At 41.6% G+C, this 22208-nt stretch overlaps 1 protein-coding gene across 2 annotated transcripts in view; it reads left to right on the forward strand.

Annotated features, from left to right (window-relative positions):
• PIK3R5 (phosphoinositide-3-kinase regulatory subunit 5) overlaps window positions 1-22208 on the forward strand; it is a 94811-nt gene that overhangs the window by 26748 nt on the left and 45855 nt on the right. Inside the window, exon 2 of one of the 2 annotated variants that reach the window (XM_054978821.1) lies at window positions 3113-3223. The exons of the other annotated variant lie outside the window; for it this stretch is intronic. The gene's annotated coding sequence lies outside the window, so the exon portion shown is untranslated. The remainder of the gene's footprint in view (window positions 1-3112; window positions 3224-22208) is intronic. 2 annotated transcript variants of the gene reach the window in all.

A 22208-nucleotide genomic window follows, 5' to 3' on the forward strand; every position in this document is an offset into this window, starting at 1 on the left:
TGCAACCTACATTGTTCATATATCGTTCGTTTTGCTTTGCCATTTTTGCAGACGCTTAGGGCTTTTAAAGTGCGCACACCTATATCTGAATCAGGCCTGACCTGAGTCAACCAAACAAATCTCAAGATTTGACAAATGTGGCATGCTCTATGCGTATTCAGAAAAATTGCCACTACATCTCCAGAGATAGAGGGAAGCAAATGCATATGCTGAATGAATGTAGATTTGCATTCTCTTCTACATTGTGATTAACAGTGCAATCCTAAGCAAAGTTACTCCAATCTAAGCGCATTGATTTCAATGGGCTTAGACTGGTGTAACTCTGCTAAGGATTGCACTGTTAATGAAACATTTGTGCTGCAGTCTCTGAGGCCAGTGTATTGGGTTTACGTTCCTAGAGCTTCCAGGTGAAGCAGATTCTAGGGCCCTGGGCAAAAGTCAAGGATACCTGTTCACTCCCTTTATTCCCACCCTACCCTATTCCCACCCTGCTCAAGAATACTGGAAGCCCTCAACTTACAAATGAGTTGTATCCCAGAAGTTTATACGTCAGGTGTTTGGAATGTTGAACACATTTTCCCAAACAGGTGTATATAACTGGTGGTAGTTAGGTTCCCAGGTTAGCTCATAGAAGCCTATTTAACTCAGAATGAAGTTGAAATACTGTATGTTTACCATGAGAAACAGAGGGAAATATTGTTGAAATGCTATGTAATAATTATACAAGATAGACAATAAAATAACAGTAGAACAAGAATTTTTTTGTGAATGGTGGTGCTTCCCTGGGCTGCATCCAGTATAGACATCATGAGGATTATATAGTATGTTGGCAGGCACAGAGCCGTACCTCCATTTAATACTTGGCATTAGAGATGCAGATCTGTCACAGGTGTGTTTCTGTGTGCATGGTTGTGGTGGGCTAGGCTGTTCAAATGGTATGGAATGTCAGAGACTGGGCAAAGCAGGTTACTGAGTAGAATGTAGCCTAGGCTAGCCAAAATGTTAATTTGGGGGTGGCAAGCAGCAGATTTGGGAGGACTGTTAAATAACAGAATGTAGCTAATTATTTAGCTTATGAATTATGTTTTTGGCTGTGATACTTACATCCTAATGGCACAGAGGGCATAGCTCTGGCTGCCTGCCCCCCCCCCCAGTTTATGGAAGAAAGAAAAGGACTTGCCTCAGCTGGTATCCTGCCCAGACAGTAGCAAAGCCCCCAAAGCTTCAGCCAGAATGGGGGTGCCTGGTGTCCTCAGGCATGCCAGATAGATAACCCTTTTGGAAAATGCCTTGAGGTGAGTTGTTACCGTGCACAGTTTCCAGACTCTCCTGCCTCCACCTCAGCAGTTTTTGGCTACCCACCTTCCTAACTTCTTGGTTCCATCCATGGTGCGCAGATTGGGGGCATGGTGGGAGTGAGAATAATGACACATGTGATGCATATACCATCTTCCTGCACATGCAGGCATCGGGTGGCTGGCTGTGCATATGTGGGACTTGAAGAAAAGGCAAGGGCAGCCAAGGCAGAGCTTTATGGCAGTTGGGGGAACTGAGACCTCCCCCCAACTTCATCCATTGCTGTTGCCCTCTACAGTCAAGGCAGAGAGGGCAGTGGCAACCAGGGTAGCTGCATTGGCAGTCAGAGGACCCATCACATACTATCCCCCAGCATAGGGCCTGGAGCACCTGCCATAGTTGCCCCATAGCTAATACCACCATTTGTTAATAACAGGCATCTTAAAAATTAAGAGAGATTGCTGAGGACAAAGACTAAACTCAGAAGCCAAAAAGAAGCAACATCTGCTTTCACAGCTGCAGCCAGGAGAGCAACATAAAAAAGGGAAGTGGGTGGACTAGCGATTATATTGTGGAGAAGTTCAGTTCAGCTCCTAGAGTCGTGCTATAGTGGTGTGATGGTTTTCAATACAGCAGCCTTGGTTCTGAGAATAGAATACCTCATGGTTCTGCTGTTGCACTGCCAGTTTGGTCACTCTTCTACTACATGCAAGGAGCTATTGGTGAAATACTTGAAATTAAAGATGGGCATGAACCAAATTGTGAACCAAAGTTTATCATGAACCAGGCTGGTTCGTGGTTCGTGAACCAGCAGTTCATGGGAGCTCATGTCTCACACGAACTGTGATGAATTTTAGCCTGGTTTGTTTGGTTCATATTTTGGTTCATCACTGCAGACGGCCTGGTGCTGATCAATCAATTTCCCAGGCAATGGGGGGGGAGGTGTTATGGGCTCTCTGCAGACCTTCTGCTGACCCAGAAGTGACATTTTCACAAATCAAACTAACTGGTTCGCGAATCAGGGCAAGTTTGTGAAACTTCGTGGTTTATGAAATGCAACGAACCACGAACCGCACGGTTCAGGATTTTCCTGGTTCATGCCCACTTCTACTTGAAATGCAAGAGGGAAATGAATTTCTTAGCAATAGCATAGATCCTGTCCTAGTGTAAATGATCTACTTTGGCTCTCATGTGGGACAAAATGGAGAGTTGCAGTGAGCCGTGTTGAATCTTTCTGTGGACTTAGAAAGGTCTAACTTTTTGGGCAATTGCACTGCCAGACTGTGTAATTTGTTTAACTTGGATGGTAGTGATAAATCTGTCTTCTCTTGTCTATTAATAACCCCTAGGACAGGGACCCCCAATCTCATTAAGTATGGGGCACTTTTGGAATTTTGAGGATAGGTAGAGGGGGAGGCTGGAGCTGAACTGGGTCTCCCAGATCCTAGCCTGATACTCTAACAACTACATCATGCTGGCATTCATGACATGAGATACGTGACACATGACATGAAAATTTGATGTGTGTTCTCAAAACTTCCAACCGTCTTTGAACTGCAGTTTTCTGATGCATATTTCATAGTCCTCAAACATTTTCATCTAACACAAATTTGCAACTGGTAGAAAAGCTATCTGCATGGCTGTTGGGTCACAAGTTCTTGGCCCACAATTGAACAGCTTCCAGTGGTGATTATTATAGCCCAATTCCACTGCTATGATCTTAACCCATTTTCCTGGCATGTTTATATAAGAAATAAGCTGATAAAAACACTAAGCTGCAGTGATCCGCTCCTGCTTTCTGTTCCCTTTCTGCCAGAAACTGGAGCAGAATTTACTTTTTATGGCTGAAAACAAAATAGAGAGTATGATGCTTGGATCCTTTTAACAAAACACCAGGGAGGAGATAGAAGTCCCCCACTTAGTCAAGGTAAGTTTTCATCCTGTTTTCTGAGAAACTATTTTGGTCATTTCCTTAAAAAAAAAAAAAGGGTGAACGCTCTAGAAACGTTTAAGCATAGAGTTTCAGAAGTATCTTTTTTCCCCCTCTGCCTTCCTGTAGGCTTATGCTGTTGGTTTATCCTACTTAGTAGCTTCATGATTTGCTACCTGTCTACATATTACTCCTGAGGTACCAATGGCAGGATGTTCTGGCCACAGCTGGTGGCTCTTGTGGGTTAAATATAACCTCAACAAAATAGTTTACTGGTATCTTTCTCATTTTTTCTTCCTGCCCACTCTTCAGATTTGAAATCTCCTGTGCTATTTTGTCTACACATTGCTCTGAATCCTCGTCTCAGCTTCACACCATCTCAGTTGATTTCCTATCCTTGTTTAAAGCTGAAGAACTGAGTCATTAAAAAGTATACCCCACAAACAGTAAAATCCTAAGCAGAATTACTTCAGTCTATGCTCATTGAAATCAATGGGCTTAGATTCGAGTAACTCTGTTTAGGATTTCACTGTAAATGTCTCATGGTTTAATTTTCCTCTTTCCAAGTCTTTTCACAGCTTCCTTTTCATCCAGGTATGTTCAGTGATCATTTTGGTTTCCATATAACATACTAAGTGTGTGAACTAGACATGGGCACGAACCGCATTACGAACCAAAAAAACCCACGAACCGCCTGATTGTCTGTTCATGAACTGGCGGTTCGTGAGGGTCCATGGCCAAGGAACCAGTGTTCGTTGGAAGTCCAGTTCGTTGCGTTCGCCCGCGGTTCATGAAGCCAGACAGTCAGGCACTATCAATCAATTCCCTTGGAAACGGAGCTGGGGGAATGCCTGAACTCTGTCTGCACTCCTTCTGTCGCCCTGGAAACCTGAATCAAAGCCCAGCTTACCTTGATCAGCAGGTCTTCCTTCCAACCATGGAGCTGCAAATTGGTTACAATTGGTTACATGGGAGAAGACACCCAGGGGGAGGAAGGGGGAAGGGGGGTGTTCTGTAGCCATGGGCACTCCAATCTCATCCCTGCAAACTCTGATAGGCAGCTCTGACAGCCAACCCCTTGTACACTGGGCCAACGTCAACTGGTGGCTCTAATTGTATTGAATCGGAGTTTCCTGGGGGCCTTGGATTGGAGAGGGTATAACTCCAAGATCCCTATTGCAATCTTGACCACACTTGGGTGCTGGCTGGAGGAGAGCCTGCTAAACACTCCCTAGGAATATGGGCCCTTTAAGTCCAACGGGGGCCGTTCTGACACCCACAAACCTTGAACTGGTTCGTCAGTGGTAAATGTTCATTGCGGTCCGCTGGTTCAGGTTCGTTGTCAGCACTGAACCACAAATTGCTGGTTCATTAAATTTTTTTAGTTCATGCCCATGTCCAGTGTGAACCCCCTCAGCAAACCTGAATTCCTTCTTTCCTTATCAGTCCTATGCAGTAGGTCAATATTATGATATTTTATTGCTGATAGGGGATGGATAGTGATGGACAGTCTGTGACCCAGAAGTGACAGTCATGCCACTAAACAGCCACCAAATATACATCATGTTGGAGTGTAATATGTTTTTGAAGGAAGGAACCGAGTCTTTCCTATCTGAGGGAAGAAAGTTAAGATGAAGAAATTTTGCATACTATCACTACAATCTCCTGACTAGAAAGAATTTGTTCTTATCGATTTGCTTACACAAGGACTGTCTAGTTTGACCTGCCATCGGAGAGGTGGTGGTATCAATTACATGTTTGGTAATAGATCCAGAGGAGTTAGCCGTGTTAGTCTGTAGTAGCAAAATCAAAAAGAGTCCAGTAGCACCTTTAAGACTAACCAATTTTATTGTAGCATAAGCTTTCGAGAATCAAGTTCTCTTTGTCTGACGAAGAGAACTTGATTCTCGAAAGCTTATGCTACAATAAAATTGGTTAGTCTTAAAGGTGCTACTGGACTCTTTTTGATGTTTGGTAATATTATTGTCAGAGAAGGTAACATTAGTTCTGCTTGGAAGGGTTTACCTGTATATCCATGAATATCATATAAGAGATCACCTGCCAACAGAACTCTTAGGCTACCTTCCAAAGCAATTCATGTGTGAAAGATGGAACAAAATGGGGACAGCAGTAGACCGTTTGAAGCTCCTTAGTTACTTTATCTCAGACCTTAGGATCTGTATACTCAAATGGAGAAATATCAATGGGTGTGGCAATAAATCATCTAATTTTAGGTACTGCAACCTTTTTCAAGACTACTTCGGGTGAAGTTCAGGAATTACAATTGGGGACCCATAAGAGTCACACAGAAAGGAAATGTTACCTGTTCCCTCTGGCTCTAGTTTCACCTCCACTTGCTGTTTGTTCTCCTTTTCCCTGCACCTGTGCTACTTTTTCTTCCTTCTCAGCTCCAGAATGCCCTCCATCATCTCAGTCAACATTCCCTATTTTTTTTAAAACAATTTTTGGATTTTTCTGCAAACTTGAAAGTCCCTAGATTTGTAAAATGGTCTCTTCTGTCTGCAACTGGCTTCATTGTACTGATATACAGATGGGAGCCAGGTCTAAAATAAGATAGAAGATATTGATTGAATGTATCAATAGAACAGAATTATTTAAGGAAATTTTGGATTGTATGTAAAGGACAGGAAGGGGCTCTCGGTTTTGTGTTATGGCTCAAAGGCTAGTTGGATTTTAGAGTTACCAACCTTGAGGTGGTGGCTGGAGATCTCCCAGAATTACAGTTGATCTCTAGATAACACATCTCAGTTCCCCTGTAGAGAATGGGTCCTTTGTGGGGAGGTGTGGACTGTACAGAAATATAAACTGTCAAGGCCTCTTCCCCAGGCACCACCCTCAAAATCTCCAGGAATTTCACAACCCAGAGCTGGCAACCCTATTTTATAAACTGTTCACAAACTAGAGGACTCTCTTTAAACCAAATGGATGACCAAAGTAAATTTGAGGAAGAAAACTAGGACAGCTCTGAGTTTGGGGTGACTTATCTCCCAGTACCCAAACTATTTACAATATCTGCCTCTTAACTTGGGTTACCAACCTCCTGGTGGAGCTTGGAGATCTGAAGCTACAACTGATCTCCGCACTACAGACATCTGTTCCCCTGGAGAAAATGGCTATTTGGAGGGTGAACACTATGGCAGTATACTCAACTGAGGTTCTTCCCCTCCCCAGCCTCAGCCCCCAAATCTCCAGGAATTTCCCAGTTTGGATTTGGCAACCCTATTTCCAACTAATTTTCCAGCAGTCCTTTCTTGATTGATACCCATGACTGAAGTGAGATTTTCTTGAAATAATAAGGCTAGAAGCCTTTTTCTTCAAAAGAGAGAGCAAAGGAAATGAAAGAATCAGAACTATGTAGGCCTCAGCATAGCACATTTCTGAGAAAAACCCTCCCAACCCTCATCCTTCCTAAGCTAGCCACAACATTGTTTGCACCGCCCTTCTCAGTTTCATATGTGCTCATGATATATCTTGGTAAAGTAAATCCATAATAAGCCATAGCAAAAATCTGGATCATAAAATACATTCAGAACAATGGTTGCTATATAATTATACATGTGCACATATACATATATACTGAATCATACGTTCACAAAAAAGGAAAACAATTGACATTTCCATAAAACTACATAACAGAATGTAAAATAGCCACAGTATAAAATTTGTAATTTATTGTGCCGGTCGCTGAAAAAACTTGTGCAGTTTTGACAGATGGTAAAACAAAATGTGCTGCAATTAGCATGACTGTTACTATCTGACAACAAAATCTTGGAAATATTTATTTAATGGATCAATATGTGCACTCATCCAGAAGCTGTAAAATGAATCTGTGTCTTGGATTTTCTAAAACCAGGACATAGAAATGTGTGGTGGCAGATACCACCTGTATTGCCATTACCACCCATTCAAAAAGGAAAATTAAAGAGAATATTTTTTTCTGTTATCTGGAAACAGCTTCCAGTGGCATTAACTGAAATCTATTAAAAGGCAGTCTTCGTTGAAAAATTTCCAATGAACAAGGCTAAAATTCATGCCCATATAGAACTAGTATTTTATTTATGTATTTATTTATAGTCTGATGTTTTTGCTGAGACTCTAGACAGTTTACAAAATATAAAACAGTGCAATCAGACAGCCTAAGATATCCAGTAAACAATGCAATAGGATAGGCTTAGAAAATTAGAAAGCAATGTAACAAAAAAAAAGGTATAAAACATTTAAACAGAGCAGGAAAAAAAGGTATAAGACATTTAAGCAGATCAGGAAATGGAATTACAAAAGCAGCAGAAATGTAGTAAAAGTAAGATTTTATTTATGTTATTTATAGTCCACCTTTTTCATTGAGACAAGGGTGGATGACATTATGTAAATCAGTACAAACAACAGGATGAGACATCTAATAAAAAATGTAACAGGACTAGGGCTGCAGAAATTTGAAGCAAGTATTAAACATGACATGTTAAACTATATAAGAAATGGTATTCCAGCAAGACAAAAACACACAGCAACAATTAACACTTATTAGTAGTTTAACCCACAATCCCATTCTCCCTATTGAAAATGGAATGTGATAAACAATAAAACGGTTCATTTTATAAAAGTGCTCTCCTGAACCATTCATGAACATATGAAACTGCCTTATACTGAATCAGACCTTGGTCCTTTGAAGTCAGTATTGTCTGCTTTGACTGGCAGCTGGATCTCGGGTGGAGGTCTTTCACATTAGTGACTATCCTAGTATCTGGAGACTGAGAGCCGAACTAGATGAGACAAATTACATGAGTCTATGCGTGTGGCCAGATTCAGGTTTTTTTCCTCACCTTCGCTCAATGAACTCGTGTCCATGGCTCTGCTCTGTGCACATGTCAGCAAAAAAGCGGTTTACATTGATGAGTGTCTGCGGACCATATCATCGAGTCACGGTTGCAGAGTGGTGATTCTCTTTTGCTTCCGCTTCCCTCTTCCTGCACAGAAAGATAATAGGGGACAGGGAGCAGTTACAGGGGATGGTTTAAGCATGCGCAAATTGGCGGTGCATGATGGGTTACCATTCCTGCATCTTGGAGGAGCACAGAAGAAACCCGTACCGGTATGGACATGGGATCAAGCACAGTCTGGCCACACTGGCGAGTGTACAGGAAAGCAACAGGGAAACAAATGTCAGTCTGTCTGCGTGTCATTTGTATCGTGTAGTTCAACTCTGAACCTGGGATTTTCTGCATGCCAAGCAGATGTCCTACCACTGAGCCATGGTCTCACCCCATTCCATTATACTGCAACCCTATTTACTTCGTAAAAATGCCTTCCTTGAACAATTCTGTTTTACATCGTCTGTGGAATGTTAGAAACATGGAAACCTTTCTGACCTCAAAATTTACCTTTCACAAGGTGGAAGGCACAACACAAAATACACATGTATGGACAGTTCATCTTACCCCTCTGTAGTGTAGCATCTTCAGAAGGCTTTGCTCAGATGAGTGAAGCTTTCACAGTGGAGTGTAGCAGGAAAGGTGGTCCTGCAAATAGTGCTGGTCCAAGGCCATGAAGGGTTTTGCTGGTAACTAGTGCCTTAAACTGAACCCAGTAACTTATGGGTAACTTCTGAATGGATGTAATATGCATAATTCTGCCTAGCTCCTGGTAGTAGCTGAGCTGCAGTGTTCTGTACCAACTGGAGTTTCCAAGTTGTCTTAACAGGTAGATCCACGCTGAGTGATTTTACAGTAGACTAGCCTTGCAGTCACCATGTCAGGTAAGTCAAGTCAAGATAGGAAGTCAACTTCCAGGGTAAATGAAGGTGGAAGAAAACATTTTGACGCTTCATTAACTTGTTCCTCCAGCAATAGTACTAGGCCCAATATAACCATTAGGCTCATAACCAAGTCAGTGAGGGTCAGCTGAATCCCATCAAATGAAAAAAAAGTTGAGTGTAGTTGGTGTATTGATTACAGGCAACTACAAAACCACAAATACTTTTTCCTAAGGGGTTTCTATAGAGATTGAATAGCATGGGAGAAAGGACTGAGCCGTGTGAACCACATGGACAGGACAGGCACCCCACTAGTAAGTGGGCAGATTCCTTGCAAGAGATTCAGCATGGCACAGGGTAATCCAGTTTTTCACCCTTGTTAGTTGTGGTTTCCCCTTTATGCAAGATGCAAATTGCACCAACCATTGTTGTCATGCCAACATCATAATTCTCTAACCACTTTTTCACTTTTTGATCCTTGCGTAGCACTCCTCAAGAACAGTGCATTACTACACCTTAAAAAAAACCCCACGCATTTAATAGTGCTGCTCCAGAATAATGCAGTACTTGAATTGCTTGGTAATGCTAATTGCTGGAAAGTACTGGGTATCCCATTGAGCGGGCACTAATCTGTTTAGAAGAGCAGTATATAAACACACTGTTGTTGTTTTTATCTACATTGAAAGGACTAATTTCCCCCTACAGCTTAGGGGATGAGAAGAGAGCAATGCAGGTACTTTTCAAATGCTAATTTGAGAGGGTAGAGGGGGAAAAAACCTTGTTGCTTATATTGTCAATTTAAAAAAAAAAATCTCAATTTTCTTGGTGTCAGCAATTCCACCAGAGGAGAAAATGCAGAGGAAAGGGGCATTTCCATTCATTCAAACACAAGGCACACCTTCCTGATATATGGGATGATACATGATCATCCCAACAATTACCATTCTGGGAAAGAACAGGTTCTTTTTTCAGGTTTTAAAAAATAGCAGAATGTTAAGTGGAAAAAAATGGTCTGGTCACAGTTTGTGTAGGAATGGAGGATGATATGCAGAAACAAAAAGAGGTGTATGCATAACTGCATTTGCTGAAATGGAGGGGAAAAAACTCCATGTGGAATCAACCCTGGTCTTCTTCAATGCCAATCCTATTAGTCTGACCCATAAGCAATTATTTAAATCTGTCCAGACATCTTTTGATAACTAAATCTATCTCCAGTCCAAACATCTCAACAAGATGGTATGGTCCACAGTGTCAAAGGCTGCTGATTAAGTTAAATCAGAACAACAAAGAGCATAACGGTTGCGACAAGTGAAGAGTAGGACTTTCCTGAGTACATCACAGGCCTTTGTATGAGATTTGTTCTTTGCAGCATAAGGCTGATAAGCCATGAAATACTCCAAGCGGAAACTAGATTCAGCAATAACAACAACAACAACAACAACAACATTCGATACACCGCCCTTTGGGACAACTTAATGCCTGCTCAGAGCGGTTTACAAAGTATGTCGTTATTATCCCCACAACAAAACACCCTGTGAGGTGGGAGGGGCTGAGAGAGCTCCAGAGAACTGTGACTAGCCCAAGGCCACTCAACTGGCTTCAAATGGAGGAGTAGGGAATCAAACCCGGCTCTCCAGATTAGAGCCCCATGCTCTTAACCACTACATCAAACTGGCTCTCTTCCAATTGCTTCCAATAATTAGCCACAGAAGGTTGTTGAATAATTGCTGCTGATCTTTCAGGACATTCTGGGAAATATATTATCAACTTAAATGCAATTTAATTCAAATGTACTTAAAATGCATTTAGTCAGCCAATCTGTGGCCCAGAACACAGTTGCCACTTCTGCTCCCAAAATAACCAAGGCATCCAGTCTCAGATTTTGGTAGAAACCACAAATATCAGAGCCATGAAGAAGTTAAGTAAGCCCCTCCCAGTTGAATTTATCAGAGTGGGCTGCTAGTTCAAGCCAATTGATTGACTTTACTGCTCCTTCTGAACCCTGGAAAGGAAGCCTTCTTGTTCTGCCTCTGACAACAACAAAGGCACACACTGTCGTACACTGCCAAAGGCTGCACAGCCTGTATCAGTGAGACACACCTACATTTTGAGAATTCTGTGTACACACTACCAGCTTTTGGTAGTGTGGTCTGGGGCACACATTCTAAACTTTCATCTTGAAAGAGGTAGTGTTGGTGTCTTCGTTGTCTTGTTCTACTGAATAAGCCTTTGCCTGCCTGCCTGCCTGCCAGTCAGAGGGTACAATCCAAGGTGCAGGGTACATGAATGAAACACAAGTCTTGCTGATGGTAACTTCCAGCTACAAATCTTTGCCAAAGCAGCTGCAGTCTCTAACATGGCTTATTCTAGTTTTCAAAAAAGCCCCTTTCAAACTGGATCCTGGGACTGATTTGCATTCTGTGCTGAATACAGGCAGGAAACAGACACAAACCTAACTAGAGTCTGAAGTATACCAAAGCTGTCCAGGGAACAAGGAAGAAAACATAGTCCAGAACACCAAGGGTCAGAGCTGGGAGAACAGGTAGAGCAGCAAGCTGGGTCACAGTAGAGCCGGGCAGGTCTTTGCACAGGTGCTTCTGCAACAAGGGAAAGGGCGTCTTGGCTTAAAAGCAATCACCTCCAAGGCAGTGCGGCATCCTACTAGCACTCAAGGTCACTACGCCGCTGTTTCAGTGCCTGAAGCCTCGCACTTCGTCTCCTGTTTTGTATAACAAGATGCTGTCGCACCCTACGCTGCTTATCAGCTTCAGGGGAGCTGGGTGGGGATGTTGCCCTGGTCTCAACTTCTGGCGCAGGCAAGGGAACAGCTTCTGTCTCTGATTCTGCCCTGGATTCCTCAGCCTGCTCTGGCAAGGGTTCCTGCTGTCCCACTCCCTGCTGGTCCTCCACGTGCCTGACTCCTGAGGAGTTTGGATTACTCTGTCCCCTGTCGTCCTCCACGAAGTCTTCATCCTCAGAGGAATCAGAACCCATGACACATACAGTGTCAGGAGGAGTCTGTTTATCCTTGGCCCAATTCAATGAATCCACACTACTGGAACAAACAGATGGTGATAGCTCTGCTACCAACAAAGCCAAAATGTGTCTTGTAAATTATGGGAGTCTTCCCAATAAGTGCATAAGTTGAAGACCAACAAGAGGGGAAGTGTCTTCCCTATGTACACATTTAACTGTAATTCTGATAATAAACCACTGGTATGAAACCATGAACACATTTCTTTGTATTTAAGAACAGAACAGAGAGTGCACTCTCAAGGCAATACAAAAGCCTTGTTTCTATCAGTCTGCTCAGTTCAATGGGTCTTTTTGAGGATAAAGACCAACTCTCCTAATGTGCTAATATGTTCTAATGTGTCCACAACAGCATGGCTAAATCTGAACACACCTTGCTAGGTGAGGGCAGGAGAGATGGTGTGTTACAGCCAAATGATTAATATAGCCTACGAATTAAGAGAGGAGAAAGAGTCATGTTCCTGAATATTAAAATTCCAGGCTGAATGCTTTCTATATAATGGGCATAAGTTCATGCCAACTGTTTATTTTCTGAGACATCCAACGTTGGCTAAAAGACCTTCTTGGCCTTTTTTCCTACAATAAGATTGACATCAACTCAAGAGAAACTGAGTAGTTATTCTTCTTATAAACCATAGTTTTGTTTTTTTCTCAAGTATGATTAAATCATTATTAGATTGATTTTTTCCAGTGTAGATGAGAGTCAGCAGAGAGTATGTGTACATTTTCATAGAGCTAGTTTCTCATACTTTATTGCTATTCAGTGGCTTTGGTCTACAAATCCATCTTGAGGGGCTCTTTCTGAAATAAAAAAAGAGTCTTCCTACACTGTTCACCCAACAGACATGTTGCTGATCTTCTTTTCAAAGCATGTAGCTCTTTTAGTTACATTGATGTTGGTTTGTTGATTTTATTTTTCTCTTACCAAGCTGTTGAGATTCCCTTTGGCAGTTATTGGCCAAAGACATGCAGAATGATTAACGCAGGCTCTTTAAAATACAGAGGAAAATGTAGCATGTTTGCTGCTTCACAGGTCAACAATATCTATGCGCTGCATTGGTACAAATTCACAAGTATATGATTGCAAACATTATGTGAATCTACAGTATAGAATCCGTTTAAGTTTTTTCAAGCTGAATTTATGTGATTATGACTCTTAGCTTCCCATCGTGTTTCCCTTTGATTCTTTTAAATGAACTAATTGCCCTCCCTTGGAGTGGGGGAAGGTTAGAGTGCATTATCCATGCACAGATTTAAAAGTTCTATGCTATGGGACTTAACACACAAGATAAACTTCATGTGAAGGGCACTTGATTGGTCCCACAATCTCTGCTGGGAATGGTAGTCTAACACCCCCTCCTCTCCCTCTGAGCAAAGTGGATTTTCTTGCAAAGAACAGCCACTCCACTGAAGAGAGAGTCTTTCAAAGAGATTCTCTCAAAGAGAGACTGGTTCTCTTTCAAAAATCCAATCAGCTGGTTTTGCTTCAGCTCAGAGACCGTGGTGGGGTGGGGGGACTCTGCGCTGTGATACCCTGTTGGGAAAGGAGAATGGGAGGGACGGAGTTCTCTCAGATGGATTTCTCTCTCACTCGCAAAACATCTCGGCTTTTTTCCTGTCTCTTGTTAAATCATTTCCCCACCCCAACCCCATCCCAAGTTCTCAGAGGATTTTTGAAAGAGAGAGAGTGTGTCTGAAACTACCCTCTCCCTCCCCAGCTGAGAACCACGTTGAGCGGATGGTTTTTTAAACTACAATTCCAATGGATCATTATGGGATCCAACACTTGTCCATGAGTATCGTGTGTTTTGACCCTTAGAACAAGAAACGTTCTCTGCCACATAGCTGTTAAATATTTATTTCCAGCAACAGGAGTAAGTACAAAGCCTTTGTCAGTTCCTGGCTTCTTCCAATTATATCTCTAACTGGAAGATAGGATTTCAAATGCTGCAGCTGAGCAATAATACCATAGTCTCTAAAACCAGCATTGTGCAACATGTGCTTTCAGCCTTCTCCCCCCACCCCAAGTAAAGTAGTTCTGATGATTTTACGTATGCTTACCAGAAAGTAAAGTCCATTGACTTCAGTGGGCGCTACTTCCAAGTAAACATGTATCAAGTGCTGGCTGCAGCATACTCACTAGAGAAATAGCAGCTCTAGAACTGCCTTAAAAATCTTCTGCCCAAGAAACCTGGGCTAGGCTGAGAGCAGAACCACAAGTGACAAAGGCACAGATTGGACACTTGTCAGCTTCCCTCAAGTTTTGATGGGAAATGTAGGCATCCTAGTCTTGCAGCTTGGCTCTCTGACTGCTGTCCAATGGACTTTTCAACTGTCACGTCCAACATTCCGCCAAGCTGCCTACATTTCCCATCAAAACTTGAGGGAAGCTGACAAGTGTCCAATCTGTGCCTTTTGTCACTTGTGGTTCTGCTCTCAGTTACCAGAGAAACAGTGGAGGAATCTACTGTGGAAGAGGATCCAGGGCAGGACCACCTCCCCCAGCCTTGGTTGGCCTTTTTTTGTCTCCTTGCACTCTGTTTCTTTGCAGATGCCTCTGTTGGCTGTCATGACCAATGGCCCCTTTAAACTTGCCACCAGCCCTTTAGAGCAAAGATCCACTAGGAATTGTCCCAATGAACTTAATGGCCAGTCCTCTGCTGCTCTGTGGCATCATATCCCTGCTCCATTTCTTCCCTAAACTCTACCCTCCCTTGTGCTACCCCGAGTCTTCAGGAATTTCCTAAGTGAGAATTTGTAACCCTACTTCCAGCCTACACAAATATTAGACCTTTGTCCACTTCAGTGACCTGGGAGCATTTAGGGGTCACGGACTGGTGCGGCTGTGGCACACTGGCACACCAGAAGTGACTTCATGGGACACTCTAGGATCTGCAAAAACTCTATGGTAAAACCATAGAGCCCCCATTTCCACCCTATTGCCTCCTTCCAGTGCTTCAGGGCACTAGTGGGCAACAAATCAGGCTGCTGAGAAGCAAGAGACCTGGCAACCTGAGTAGGACAACTTGTTCCTGCTTGTGTATGTGGTAGCAGCTTTATGAAATTGCTTCCAACTGCATAAAGCTTCCAAGAAACAGGCAGCCTGGTCCTGTCACTTCCTGTCTTCTTAATGGATATCTTCACAACTGAAAGTGTTGTCATATTGGTTAGTCTCATGTGAGCACACTGCCAAAGGATGTTTGTCGAATTTGGTGTCGTTTTGGATCTGCTGATAAACTCTTTTCTGAGGTTTGCAGTCGGTCTCATACCTTCCTGGTCTTTTTGTTCATCTATGAACAACATACATATGTGAGCCGTAAATAGATCCCTTATCTCCAAGATCCTGCTCTGTGGTTTGTTTTGAAGCTATAGCCGTATATTTCACTGTCTTTATAAAAAATGTTCCATCTCTACTTCATGCTGATTTACACATCTCTCACTATATATTTGAGGTTTTTAAAATCATGCCCTTCAAGAAGTTCACAGTAACACACATGGTTCTCTCCCCTTCCTAACTTCACAGTAACCATGAGGTAGATTGTCCTGAAAGACTGGTCCCAAGTTGCTTTGTGGCACAGTAGTGGGTGAACCAAAGTTTTTTCTGAGATCTTAGTCATGCATGCTAACAACAAGTATACTATTTGAGCTCTCATTTGATCTCCTCTCTTGATGAGATTTCATATCAACTCAGACAGAGCACTCTTCAATTAAATGCCTGAGGCATTTGGTATTTTGACACATGCAAGTTCTTAATGTCACAGGCATAGGGGAGTGAAAATTAGCAAATCTACCTTTGAAACAACATTAAGCCATTCCGTGGCTTACTTGCCTTACATTCTTAAATTTATATTCTGCTTTATCCTAAATGAATCTTCTGCTTAGAAAAACTTGAAGCAAAGGAAAAAGTAGTTAATTTATTATGATTGTGTTGTTGTCAAAAGTTTTGAGGACGTTACTAAAAAATTACAGAGAGGAAAATGTAAATTCTCAGTGACCTGACTTTAATAATTAAGGTGAGTGCAGACTTATATCAGTTATGAATATCTGAATAGATATGACTGTCTTGTCCTTAAAACGTCGAGCTTCCCTAGGGGTTAGGAAAGAATGGAGTGGTAACAGTTTCTCTCCATTTTGCACCAGTTCGGTAGCTTGTTGGCCTTTTCTCTTTGGGTGTTCCATCACCCCTGGGTGGGTTATAGGTGAGATGAGCATGTTAAGTCATTAATTGCAGTTGGATTCTGGCAAATTCTGAATTAGCTAAAATCCAGCAACAGAACTGCTGCTCTGCTGATGGCAGGAATGTCCAAAACTGGACCATGTTTTCTTGTTGGAATTTTTGCAAGTGTCCTACACTCAGTCATGAAAGAGTTAAATTGTTATTTTGTTTATTTAGTCAGATAGCTAGTTAGCATAGGACCAATTAGGCTTCGAGAGAAGTTCCCGCCAGAGAAAGTGGGTGTCTTTAGTCTTAATGAGGGAATCCAGGATTGTCTATTGGATGAGCCAGTTTACTGGGGGGCAATTAGCTAGCAACATATACTAAGGTTTTATTGCTCTTTGTTCAGTTGTCTGCTACTACACTTCTACTACTTCACTAGACCATGCAGTCTAAGTTTTTCTCTCTCTAGTACCTAGTTGAGACTATCAAGATGTAGTCAGAAACTGGATACTTCCGGTTTGGGATCCATGGAGGTCTAACGCAGCTCTAAGTGCAGAGCTGACCGGGCTGCCGTTTCAGCGGCCGGAGGGGCACAAACAGCCCCCGGCCACCTGCTCTCAGGCGGAGAACAGGCAAAGAACGCTCAAAGACCTCAGGGCGCGTCGATCTCGGGCGAGGGGGGGTTCTGCGCTAAGGACTCTCTCTCGACCCTTGAGGTCCCACCCTTCGACAGGTCAGCATAGATCTCTGCGGCAGACCCGGGGCCAGTGCGGCTGGCATAAGACCTTTGTGCCCAAGCTTCAACAGGGGGAAAACAAACGGAAAGAGAACTTAAGATTGAAGCAGTGATTACAACCCAGAAAGACGTTTGAAAAGGTAAAAATCACTATCTCCTGAATTGGGATGGACTGTTAAGAGTAACGAAGTTTTAAAAGGACTTTTTAAACTGCAACAGACTTATTATAAGGAGGGGGAAACCCGGCAAGAAATAGATTGGAAAAAGGACTAAGTAAAAAGAAGTAATTTAAGAAAAGGGACATTTGTTTATCATACCTGTGGTTGAGAATCGATAGCAGGCTGTGGGAAAATTTCTACCATCGCGAGAGCTGCAGCGGAGAGTCGGGAAACAGGAAGTACGTAATAGTGATAGAGTCGTCAGAAGGAGACGGCCCCTACTGGAAGACAGGAAGAAGGGCATCGCCATTTTTGAACAGGGAAGGGCTTTGGCTTCAGTAAGGGCGGAAGTAGGACATCTTGGATTGCAAAAGGGTACAGAGAAACCATAGAGAAAAGACGCCCGACATTTTGGATTTTCGGAGCGATTTTTGTTTATTTAAAGGACCGGGACTTTTAAATTAGTTGAAAGGATTATCAATTTGGACGCCACGGAGCTAAGAAAACGTGCAGACTCGTGGGAGCGAGGTAAATCAAGCCCCACGATGTCGAAGAAAGAGTGGCAAGCAGCCATAGAGAACTTGGACAAAAAATTCTGTGAAATGCTAAAGGAGCTTAAAGAAACAAAATTGGAGTTGGTGAAAGAAGTCAAAGATGTCAAAGAGACAGTTAAAAATGAGCTGGCAGAAGTTAAAAAGGGAATGGAGACGATACAAACCGACTTGCAGGCAGCGCAGCAAAAAGTTAACGATGTGGAGAAGGCGATGGACAATCTTACAGAGACGCAGCGAACGGATATGAGAGTAATGAGGGGAAGAATGGCAGTTGCGGAGAGTAAATATATGGAGAAGCAGCTGAGGTTTCGAGGTTTGCCGGAAGTAGAAGGAAAGACAGCACAAGAACAGGTGACTGAAGTGTTAGCTGAATACCTGGAAAAGGAGGAGGAGGAGGTTGTGGCTTTCCTGGATGTGGTGTACCGAATAAATTCCAGATTTGCGACCCAGAGAAAGGTACCAAGGGATGTGATAGTGCAATTTACGACAAGGAATGTAAGGGAAATGATAGTGACCAAGCAATTTCAAGATCCACTGATAGTTGATGGCAAGACAATTATCATTATGAAGGAGTTACCCAGATCGGTGCTCTTGGACCAGAAAAAATACAAAGTGTTAGTCCAGACTTTGAAAGACATGAAAGTAAGATATAGATGGGAATTACCGGAAGGGATATCTTTTGAATTTGGAGGAGTAAGAAAGCGCATCAGATCTGAATTGGAAATGGAAAGGTTCATGACGGACAATGAAAAAGACTTACCAACAACAAGGCTTTGAATATGGAGTGCAAAGTTTTATCGTGGAATGTAAATGGACTCAACTCACCTAATAAGCGAAAAAGTATTTTCCACTGGCTATTAAAACAGAAATGTGATATAGTTTGCTTACAAGAGACTCATATTAGAAATCAGGACGTAAAATACCTTAAAGTAAGTAAATTGGGCATTGAAAAAAAGAAAAAAAGGGGAGTGGTATTATATATAAAAGAAGAGCTGCAGCCAAAGGTGATAATTAGAGATGGGGAAGCCAGATTTATAGCAGTGGAATGTATTTGGAATTTAAAGAAAGTGTTGGTGATTGGAATATATGCACCTAATGGAGCTAAAGAGTGCTTTTTTGAGGATTTAAAGAAGCAACTAGATGAACTTTCATATGATCAGATAATACTTGCAGGAGACTTTAATGGAGTTACGAATTTGGAACAGGATAAGAAATCAGCCACTACACAAAAGAAAAGAGGACTATTACCAAAGACTTTTTTTGGATTAATGCAACAGGAAGCGTTGGAAGATGTGTGGAGAACGCAGAATCCCATAAGCAGACAATATACCTTTTTCTCTGCAAGACATTCTACCTTATCGCGTATTGATATGATCTGGGCCTCAAAGGACCTAGTACTTTGGACTAAGGAAGCAGAAATAATGCCCATGGTAGGCTCAGATCATAACCCAATTATGTGGAAGTTTGGAAAAAGAATTAAGAGAAAAGGATGGAGAATAAATGAGGATTTGTTGCAAGAGGGAGAAAATATGGAAATGTTGAGAAGGGAGACTAAATTCTTCATACAGTACAACATGAATCAAGAAGTACCAACCAATAAGGTATGGGACACGTATAAAGCAGTAATCAGAGGTGTATTAATGGACTTAAATGGAAGACTTCGAAGGAAAAAAGAGGAGAAGAGACAGGAGATTATGGAAAAAATAAAAGCCAAAGAAATACAGCTGAAGAAAAGACCAGGGAAAAAGAAAATATATCAGGATATTAAAATCCTTCAGGAGCAGTTGACAGCTATGAACAATAAAGAACTGGAATGGAATCTTAAAAGACTGAATCAAAAGTCGTTTGAAGGGGCGAATAAACCTGGGAAATTTTTGGCATGGCAATTGAAGAAAAGAAAGGAGAAAAAGATAATAAATAAAATATGTGATGACAATAAAGTACACTTGGAACAGGTTGCTATTAGCAGAGCCTTTTATAAATTCTACGCTAAATTGTATGATAAGAAAGAAGTGAATAAAGATGCGCTAGCCGCATATTTGGAGAAAATGAAGCTTCCAGTAATTTCCGAGAAGTGGAGAGTTAAACTAAACAGCGAAGTAACAGAAGAAGAGATAAGGAAGGCAATACAGTCAACAAACTTAGGAAAAGCGCCAGGGCCTGATGGACTTACAGCTAAGTTTTACAAGGCAATGGCCAATGAACTGTTACTGTTTTTAAAAGAGGTGATCAATGGTGTTTTGAGGGACCAAAGGATCCCAGATACCTGGAGTGAAGCAAATATATCATTGATCCCCAAAGAAGGACAGGACTTGACCAATGTCAAAAACTATAGACCTATCTCTTTACTCAATAATGACTATAAGATTTTTGCAAAGATCTTGGCGGAGAGAATAAAGGGATGGCTAGCTGAAGTTATTGGAGAAGAACAAGCAGGCTTTTTACCAAATAGACAAATTAGAGACAACCTAAGGACAGTTATAAACGCTATAGAATATTATGACAGGCGATGTGATAAGGAGGTTGGTTTCTTCTTTGTAGACGCTGAAAAAGCATTTGACAATTTGAACTGGGACTTTATGTTTGCCACCATGGAACAGCTACAAATGGGGGAAAGGTTCATAAGAGCAGTGAGAGAAATTTATAGAGACCAGAGTGCAGCAATTGTGGTGAATGACGAGCTGACTAAAAAACTGATTATTGGAAAGGGTACAAGACAAGGTTGCCCGCTATCCCCATTGTTGTTTATTTTGGTTCTTGAAATTTTGATGATGCAGATTCGAGAAGACAATGCAATCCGTGGTATAAAGATAAAAGACTTTTCCTATAAGGTCAGAGCATTTGCAGATGATATAATGTTAATTGTGGAAGATCCAATTGAAAACATGCCTAAGGTAATAGAAAAAATTAAAGAGTTTGGAGACTTGGCAGGTTTCTATGTAAACAAAAAGAAATCAAAGATTTTATGTAAGAATATGACCAAACAAAAACAACAGTTATTAACGGAAATAACAGATTGTGAGGTAACAAGTAAGGTGAAGTACTTGGGAATTGAATTGACTGCAAAAAATATAGATCTATTCAAGAATAATTATGAGAAATTATGGACTCAAATAGAGCATGATTTGATTAAATGGAATAGACTGAACTTGTCATGGCTGGGAAGAATTGCAGTAATTAAGATGAACGTGTTACCAAGAGTTATGTTTCTGTTACAGACGATACCAATCATTAGGGACTCCAAGCAATTTGATAAATGGCAGAGGAAAATATCAGAGTTTGTGTGGGCAGGCAGGAAGCCTCGAGTGAAAATGAAAGTGTTACAGGATGCAAAAGAAAGAGGGGGAATGCAACTGCCCAACTTGAGACTTTATTATGATGCAAACTGTCTGGTATGGTTGAAGGATTGGATCACGTTGAAAAATCGCAAACTGCTGGCCTTAGAGGGATACAAAAAATTATTTGGATGGCATGCATACCTATGGTATGACAAAGTAAAAGCAGATTCTATGTTTCTGCATCACTACATTCGGAGAAGCCTCTTTACAATTTGGAAGAAGTATAAAGAATACCTACAAGAAGGAATTCCCTCCTGGGTGGTTCCATATGAAGTAATAGATCCAAGAACGGTCGACAATGAACAACAGTGTTTAACGTACAAGGAGATAACTCAAATAGAATCTTCTAAAATAAGAATAAGAACGCAACAAGAGTTGTCTCCAAATTACGACTGGTTTCAATATAGACAAGTTAGAGATCTTTATTACTCAGACTGTGCGAAGGGAGGGATAAGGATGGAGGACTCAGAATTAGAGAAAGTAATTTTACAAGAAGACCAAAAGGAAATTTCCAAGGTTTACAAAGTGTTGTTAAAATGGTATACTGAAGATGAGATAGTCAAAGTGCAAATGGTGAAGTGGGCTATAAACTTTAACAAAGAAATAACAATGGAGGCGTGGGAATACTTGTGGAAACATACATTGAAAATCACGACATGTACCAATATTAAAGAGAATATTTACAAAATGATCTACCGTTGGTATCTGACGCCAAAGAAGATTGCGCTAGGGAACTCGAATATGTCTAATAAATGCTGGAAATGTAAAAAACATGAGGGATCAATGTATCACATGTGGTGGACTTGCGAGGTAGCTAGGCAGTACTGGGGGGAAATAATAAGAGCAATGAGTGAGATTTTACAATTTCAAGTTAATAAGAACCCAGAACTCCTGCTACTGAACTTGGGAATGGAAGACATTCCAGCACAATATAGGACATTGATATTTTATATGACGGCAGCAGCCAGACTTTTGTATGCGCAGAAGTGGAAAGTACAAGAAGTGCCAACTATTGAGGTCTGGATTTACAAATTGCTGTACATGGCGGAGATGGACAAAATGACAAGAAAACTGAGAGACCTTGATCCAGGGCAGTTTAACACGGACTGGGGAAAGCTGAAACAATATCTGGTGAAAAAATGGGAGGTGGGAGGAGAACTGTGGCAGTTTGAAAACTATTGAGGTACATAGGAGGAGAGAAGTGACTATACCGAGGGGGTGGAGAGTTAATGGA

The sequence above is a fragment of the Eublepharis macularius genome, chromosome 4 (genome assembly GCF_028583425.1).
Source record: "Eublepharis macularius isolate TG4126 chromosome 4, MPM_Emac_v1.0, whole genome shotgun sequence".
In the NCBI taxonomy this organism is placed as follows: domain Eukaryota; kingdom Metazoa; phylum Chordata; class Lepidosauria; order Squamata; family Eublepharidae; genus Eublepharis; species Eublepharis macularius.